Consider the following 8864-nt stretch of genomic DNA (forward strand, 5'->3'; position numbering starts at 1 on the left):
CATCATTCTGGCCATTCAAAGGGCTTTCAGGGGTCCTCATGGTGATGAACCATAAGCTCCAACAAAATCTTCCAGTTCAGGGCTTCTTCCATGGGATTATCTCTGCCTCCAGCCTTTGTGTTCAGTGGTGCTCTGGTCCCAGCTCTGGAATGTAGCTGCTTGGCTGGTCACAGCCCAGGCACCCTACAGAAACATATTGCAGGTGAAAATTTAATTTCACTATAGGTTTTGTTTTTAAAGTTTTGTTACAAAACAGACACATAGACCAGTGGAACAGAATAGAGAGCCCAGATATGGACCCTCAACTCTATGGTCAAATAATCTTCAACAAAGTAGGAAAAATATACAGTGGGGAAAAAAAGACAGTCTCTTCAATAAATGGTGCTGGGAAAATTAGACAGCCATGTGAAGAAGAATGAAACTCAACCATTCTCTTATACCATACAAAGATAAACTCAAAATGGATAAAAGATCTCAACATGAGGCAGGAATCCATCAGAATCCTAGAGGAGAACATAGGCAGTAACCTCTTTGACATCGGCCACAGCAACTTCTTTCAAGATACGTCTCCAAAGGCAAAGGAAACAAAAGCAAAAGTGAATTTTGGGGATTTCATCAAGATCAAAAGCTTATGCACACCAAAGGAAATAGTCAACAAAACAAAGAGGCAACCCATGGAATGGGAGAAGATATTCGCAAATGACAATACAGACAAAGGGCTGATATCCAGATCTATAAAGAACTTAAACTCAACACACACAAAACAGATAATCATGTCAAAAAATGGGCAGAAGATATGAACAGACACTTCTCCAATGAAGACATAGAAATGGCTATCAGACACATGAAAAAATGTTCATCATCACTAGCCATCAGGAAGATTCAAATTAAAACAACACTGAGATACCACCTTACACCAGTTAGAATGGCCAAAATTAACAAGACAGTAAACAACATGTATTGGAGAGGATGTGGAGAAAGGGGAACCCTCTTACACTGTTGGTGGGAATGCAAGCTGGTGCAGCCACTTTGGAGAACAGTGTGGAGATTCCTTAAGAAATTAAAAATAGAGCTTCCCTATGACCCTGCAATTGCACTACTGGGTATTTACCCCAAAGATACAGATGTAGTGTAAAGAAGGGCCATCTGTACCCCAGTGTCCATAGCGGCAATGGCCACAGTCGCCAAACTGTGGAAGGAACCAAGACACCCTTCAACGGACGAATGGATAAGGAAGATGTGGTCCATAGTGTTATGTCTCCATCAGAAAGGATAAATACCAACTTTTGTAGTAACATGGACAGGACTGGAAGAGATTATGCTGAGTGAAATAAGTCAAGCAGAGAGAGTCAATTATATGGTTTCGCTTATTTGAGGAGCATAAGGAATAACATGGAGGACATGGGGAGATGAAGAGGAGAAGGGAGTTGGGGGAAATTGGAGGGGAGGTGAACCATGAGAGACTGTGGACTCTGAGAAACAGTCTGAGGGTTTTGGAGGGGAGGGAGTTGGGAGGTTGGGTGAGCCTGATGGTGGGAATTATGGAGGGCACGTATTGCATGGAGCACTGGGTGTGGTTCATAAACAATGAATTCTGGAACACTGAAAAGAAATTTAAAAACATAAATAAAAATTTTTTTAAAGAAGAAAATTTTTAAAAAATAAAAATAAAGTTTTGTTACTTTGGCATATTAAAATATGATGCCTGTTTTTTATTTGGATTTCTGTGGTAGACAGCAAATTTGAACATTGTAATAGGCCTTTTTCATTTCTCTTGAAAATTGCTTACAGCCTTTGTACATTTTACTATCATACACTGTTTCTTTGGAATTGTAAAAGTTCTTTATAAATTAAGCATACCTACTGTATTTATCAGGACTTTTCCTCTTTAAGTTTTGTGCATTGTTTTTGATATGCAGTGTTATTTAATTTGATTTCTTATGTCAGTTCTACCAAACTTTTCACCTGTGAATTTTCTTTTTTTTTTTTTTTTAAGATCTTATCTATTTATTTGACAGAGAGAGACACAGTGAGAAAGGAAATACAAGCAGGGGGAGTCGGAGAGGGAGAAGCAGGCTTCCTGCAGAGCAGAGAGTGTGCTGCAGGGCTCACTTCCAGGACCCTGGGATCATAACCTGAGCCAAAGGCAGACACTTAATGACTGAACCACCCAGGTGTCCCTCATCTGTGAATTTTCAAAGGCCTTTATGCTGCAAGTTACTTTTTTGTTGTGGTTCCAAGAGAAAATACTATCAATTTATTGTTTCTTCCAGATATTTGTGGTTACATTTTATACCTTATCTCTATTATTCATCTGGAATTCAAAGTGAAGTATGTTATGATATAAATATCTAAATTAAATTTTTCCAAATGCTGATTTCCCATATACTCAAATCTATTGAAAAGCTGTTCTTCTCCCCCTATTTGTTTCAAAAACTAAACAAATACTTTCTACCTTCAGTATTTTTTTTAAGATTTTATTTATTTATTTATTTATTTGAGGGAGACAAAGAACAGAGGGAGGGGCAGAGGGAGAGAATCCCAAGCAGACTCCCCGCTGAGTGCAGAGCCCCACATGACCCTGAGATCATGACCTGAGTCAAAACCAAGAAGGCTCAACCAACTAAGCCTCCCAGGCACTCCTTTTGTTGTTTTTAATTGAAGTATAGTTGACATATAATATTAAACTAGTTTTAGGTATACAACATAATGATTTAACAATTTACACATTACCAAATGCCCACCACGTTAAGTATATTACAATATTATTGATTATAAATCTTCATTTTTTACTATAAGCCGCACTGAGCTAGGTGTAGATTATGTAGGTTTGAACAAGATGGACATGGCCATTAGTCTCATGGAGGAGACAGATATTAATTAAGCAATTATAATTATACTGGAGATCTTATAGGGACATCATCAGCAAGGAGAATCTAATATATTCCAGATGGTCAGTGAGGGTATCTGAGAAGCAGTGGTATTTGAAATGCTTCTTTCCTTGTATTAAGTTTTTATATATACCAGTACATGATCTAGAGCCATTCTGACTCTTAAAAATCAATTTATCAATTCTTATACTAGTTCTATGCCAATATAATTATGATATATTAATAATATATATTAATATCTGACACAGCAAGTTCCCCTCCCAAGACTCTTACCCTTTCAAAGTGTTTTGTTTTGTTTTCCCCTCTTGCCTGCAAAATTTAAATACATTTTGAAATCACATCTTGTTACAATAGTAATTGTCCCATTGTTTTTATTAGGATTCTGTTAAGTATGTTCATTTCTTTGAGAAAAACACTGTCATCTTTATAACACTTAGTTTTCCCACCCAGTGGTCTGATATTTCTCTTCTCATTTATGCAAATTTTTTTCTTAGTATGGATCATAACATTTTATAATTGTGTTCATATAGAACCACTTACTTCTCATTAGGATTTTTCTTGCGTATTTTTGTTTGGGTTGCTATTCAGAATGGGGGAGGTGATGTCAAGCTAAAAGCAGTGTTTCAACATTGCCCAGAGTCCACTGGCCTTACCCACATTTCACACATTGTCAGCTTGGGTATTATAGATGTATTCCATCCATGTAGTCTGTTTTCTGTCGTGTATTTCCATTAGAGTAATTTAGGATAAGGGTCTGTACACATCGCAATTACCAAGTCTTCTTTAAAAGAATCTGCTGACAAATGGAAGTTTTTACCGTCTCCTATAAAATACATGATGTAGATACATGGGCTCTCATAAATCATTTTCTATATTTAAATATTAATCTTGAAACAATATTTACATATTCTGTCCTGCAGTTTATAAGACTTTACTGGGGAGAAAAGAGAAACCCTCCGTAGGTTTCTAAGCGTTGAAATATTAACTGACTTCTCAACCACTCTTGTGCATTTGAAAAATAAAACAGCAGAGCCAAGTAGAGAAATAAAAGAACCAAAAGGCCTGACGCTGGGGCTTATGATGCACACATTTTTTCTTCAGAACTCTCTCAGAGGCAGGCTCTCCTTGGAGGAAATTGTCCTCCATGCCTCTCATCATGCTACTAATTCCCAGATGCACAGCCAGTCCTGAAGGTGTGCACACATACCCCATCCACCAGATTCCAAAGCAGCTCCTCTTCCTGGTTTCCCTTTGTCCTGGAATGACATCACATCAACCCAATGCTCAAACCAGAACTGAGTGTCAACCTTGACACCACCTTTTCCTTCAGTCCTCACTTCAATCAGCCAGGACTTCCTATAGGGATGGAGGAGATCTACGAGGGAATCTTTTGAGGGCTCTCCTAATCCCTCCCCCTGCTACATTCCCTCTTCCCAATTAGTCTCCAAACCTCTCCCTTTCACACTTCAGCAAGAAAGATGTATTTTTTTCCCCACATAATCACCTCACTTCTGAAAAGTTTCTGTACTCCTGCCAAAGGATTTAACCTAATCTTCTCACTTTAATTTAATTACTGGTGGCTTTCTTTTTTTAATTTTAGATGGAACTTTACATGACTTATCAGGAAAAACAGCGGTCCCTAAGCTTCTCCACCATTTCTGTTCCCTGGATGCTCAATGGCCATGACTTTCCATCTTTTCTAGCTACTTTGGTACTTACAAGATACCAACTGTATGTTTACATTACTCTCAGCAGAAGACTGATATCACCTGATTTTTCAGACCTAGATCAGTTCTTACTGAATTCCTATAGTGGAAAGTAAAGATTTAGCTGTTTTCCTAATCACTGTCTCCCAAACTCACACAGACTTATACACACACAAACTTTCCCTCCATCAGCCTCTGAAACAATTATATCAAACGTGGGATCGAATTCATAATCAGGTTAACATGACAAGGACCATATAAATATCATTCATGAAGAGTCATGCAGTACACTACAATTAAGTTTCCTTTCTCGTATAATATTTTTCCCTTTACTCAGTAATTGTTTCCGTTTTAAGTACGGTGGCAGGCTGAATAATGGCCCTCACAGATAATCAGGTCCTAATCCCTGAAACTCTTTGTATACCCCTTTACGGCAAAAGAAAACTACCAGTGCAATTAAATTAAGCATCTTGAGATGTGGAGATTATTCTGGGTTCACCAGGTAGGTGCTAGAAGTAATCACAAGGATCTTTCTAAGTCGGAGGTTCTACTCTAGAGAAGAGAAGGCAATGTGACCCCAGCCAAAAGTTTTGATGATGAAGGAAGGCTATGTGAGCCAAAGAAAATAAGAAATGCAGCTCTATAAATGAAAAGGCAAGGAGACGGATTCTGCCCTAAAGCTTCTAGAGGGACTATGATCCTGCCGACACCTTAGTTTGGGCTGGATGACACTGATGTCAGACTTCTGGCCTCTACAACTGTGAGAGAATATATCTGTGTCATTTTATATCATCAGGTTGTGGTAATTATCGCATTACCCACAAACTAATACACTTGTTAAATTTCTAAGTATTTGTTACTCATTTATTTTCAGATTCTCCACCAGCGATGTAAGCCTAGTCTCACATCATTCATCATGTTTGCCATTGAGTCCATCTTCTTAGACTTTGCTGGTAAGCCTTCCTTCACCTTGCTCAGTCCTGACTGCTTCTCTCCAGGTCTGCTGAAGAGCAGAAATCCCAAGAGATTCTTCATCATTGTCCAAGGGAAACTGGTCACCTCCTTCCTGTCCTAGACATCATGCTTCCTGGATCCCATTTCTCTCTGGCTCATCTGATATTACCCTCTGACTCACTCCACACATTCTCTGAGGAAATAAACTTCAGAGATCTTGCCTATCTGAAATACTGCATTTATATTTTGTCTGAATATAGAACTATAGATTGGGCATCATAGAATTTTGAAGACATTCTTCCCTTGTTTTCCAGCTTTCATTATTGCTCTTGAAAAGTTATGAACAATAATCTTCTGCAAGGGACCTCTTTTCTCCCTAGGGGTGGTCTCAGCAGCCTCTCTCCACCCTCGGGGTTCTGAAAGTTCACATTCATGTGCATTGTAATGGTCTTCTTTGATCTTTTGTGCTAGGCATCTTTCCATAACCCTTTCAATCTGGAAGCTCATATTCCTTCATTCTAAAAAATTGTCCTGAATTAATTCTTTGATCATTTCTTCCAAGTTTCTCTGTCCTAAAATACATAGCCTTAAAAGTTGGACCTCCCAGTCTGGCCCTCCAGTCTTCTTACTTCTTACCGTTCTTATTCTATTCTGAACATTTCTTTTGTTTTCTTCTTATTCTACTTCTGAAATATTTCCTCACTTTGTCTTCCAGGTCTTTTATTGAGTTTTTTAGATCTTCTATAATTATTTTCATTTCAAAGAACTCTTCTTGATGATCTTAATGTCTCTTTCTTTTGTAGAGTAGTCTTTGTCTTAGAGATGAAATGTCATTTCTTCTTTCTTTAAGAGTATAATTCTTTAAAGAGTATTCTAATTTCTACAATTTCTCTTTCTTCTGAAGGCTTTTTTCCCCCCATTTTGGATTCTGACTTTCATGTCAGAAGCTCTCCTCAAATATGTCCATTGGTGGTTGTTCATGTCTTCATTTTTAAGGAGGCACTAAAAATTTAATTGGAGGTTTGAGCATAAGTAGTAGGCTTCACTGAAGTGTAAAATGACAGGGGCTGAGCTATTCTCTTATGCATCCCTAAATAGCATTATTTGTAGTACTTTTCTACTGTGTAAATATTTCCGAGAAATAACGTTTTAAATTTCCTGCCAGAAGGTTGTGGGTGGGAGATAAGTGTAAACACAACTGTGACCATTTTGGAAGGCAAGTAGGGGAAAAGGATTGAAGGTAAGGATCTCACTGTTCAGAACATCAACCTTCAGTTAATTCCCCTGTTTTCGTTAAAACCCCCAACCTTTACTATCCCCTGTGCTCCTAAACACAGAGAACAACTGGTTTACAATGTCTTCAGAGAGTTAATTACAAGTCTTATGCAGGAGTGTCCTAGTGATATTTCTAACAAGGTTTACTATCTCTTATCACTCTTCAGTGAGTCCTGCTGAGGAGAATTCAAGCTACTAAGCATAAACTCCCAGTCTGGTCTCTGATAATCTTTCACAATTATATCCCAGCACATTTTTTTTAAAGATTTTATTTATTTATTTCACAGAGAGAGAGATCACAAGAAGGCAGAGAAGCAGGCAGCGAGGAGGAAGCAGGCAGACAGAGGAGGAAGCAGGCTCCCTGCTGAGCAGAGAGCCAGACGTGGGGCTCGATCCCAGGACCCTGAGATCATGACCTGAGCTGAAGGCAGAGGCTTAAACCACTGAGCCACCCAGGCACCCCTATATCCCAGCACATTTTGTCTCTCCCCATTTCACCCTGCCATTCCATTCCCCTTCCACTGTACGTTCCAGGTACACTAGACTAATTTCAATCACCTGCCTGGGCCTCGTTTTTCCAGACCTACAGAACTACTCAATTGCTGTGTTCTCTGCCAAAAACCAATATCTCCATCCTTCTTTTACATGACTAACTGCTACCTATCCTTTAGGATATGTCACTCCCTATGGGGCATTTTCTCTGAGCCAGATAAACTGAATTATAACGCCTTATCGTGTGTTTCCTCCAGTTCCCTGTTCCTTCATCTTCATAGACTTCGCCACAATGTTATCTTTGCTCATAAATTTGATCTTCCATTAGAGAAAAGTTCTGTGAGCACAGGGACCTGGCACTGATTTTGGTACCCAGTCCATAGAAGTGTTTTAATGAATATTAGTTAGAGGAAGTCATTAAGGAAAAGAAGGAGGAAGGATGGAAGAAAGGCAGGGAGAAAGGAGGAAACACTTGAGATCCTTTCTTTCATCTTCCCAAGATGTCACTTGAAATTACAATAAATCTGAAATGTTATAAGCTGTGTATGGTTACTTTTCCCTTACATGTTAAACTAATGCATATATAAATGTGTTAACATTATATATGTGATGACATAAGATACAATGGTATGCATGACTGCAACTCTTTTATTTCAAACAAGCTGGACATCAACTCAGTCTAACTCCCCAGACTCAGATATACAGCAAGGAACCTCAGAGATATAGGCAAGAGAATGTCTTGGGGCAGCCTGAATCCAGTACCCCTACCCCACACACACACTATTTGTGAAGAAAGCCTATGTCTTACTGATGGTGGGAGAATGGCATTATAAATGAAAGATGATTAACAATTTAAATTTATAATACACTGATTTGAAAGATAGACGAAGAAAGAATTTTCTGTATTGCCCTTAAATTCACATTTAGGTTATCCAACCTATTTGACACGAAGTCATTAGGGCCTTAGCTACTCCTTCCCCTCCTCTATCAACCCCTCAGTGCCAAGCCTTCACTCACTCCCTCTGCATCTACTACATCCCTCCCTCTGACCACTCTTCCCCATGTCCCAGACTGCAGAATTTTAATTCATTCCTTCCTCAGAGACCTTTGCACCAGGTCTTTCCCTCCTAATCACCATGGAAATGTACCTTCCCTCACCAGTTCCAGGGAATAGCTCTTAACAGATGGCACCAGGACCTCCTAAGTGAAATTTCCAGCTTAATTAGATGGCAGCCTTCTCAGAGATACACTGGAACGTGGAGTCTGGCCCTGTTCGAGCACTGGCAACCATACTGAGAAGAACCCAGCTGCAAATTAGATGATCTAATTAGGTCTTTTTCATCTGTAGAATCTCTGATTACAGGCATGTCATTTCTATTCCCATTCCAGAGTAGATGAATTACTTTCTAAAGACTGAAAGAGTCTGGTTTCGCTGTTTATGAGGACAGAGTATGGAATTTAGAGAAGTTCAAGTTTAATGACACACTGGACATATCAGATTTAGGATCTCCATAGAAACAAACTTGGTTGCAATGTCTGTGTAACA

The sequence above is a fragment of the Lontra canadensis genome, unplaced genomic scaffold (assembly GCF_010015895.1).
Source record: "Lontra canadensis isolate GAN:19392208 unplaced genomic scaffold, GSC_riverotter_1.0 scaffold46, whole genome shotgun sequence".
NCBI classification, from domain to species: domain Eukaryota; kingdom Metazoa; phylum Chordata; class Mammalia; order Carnivora; family Mustelidae; genus Lontra; species Lontra canadensis.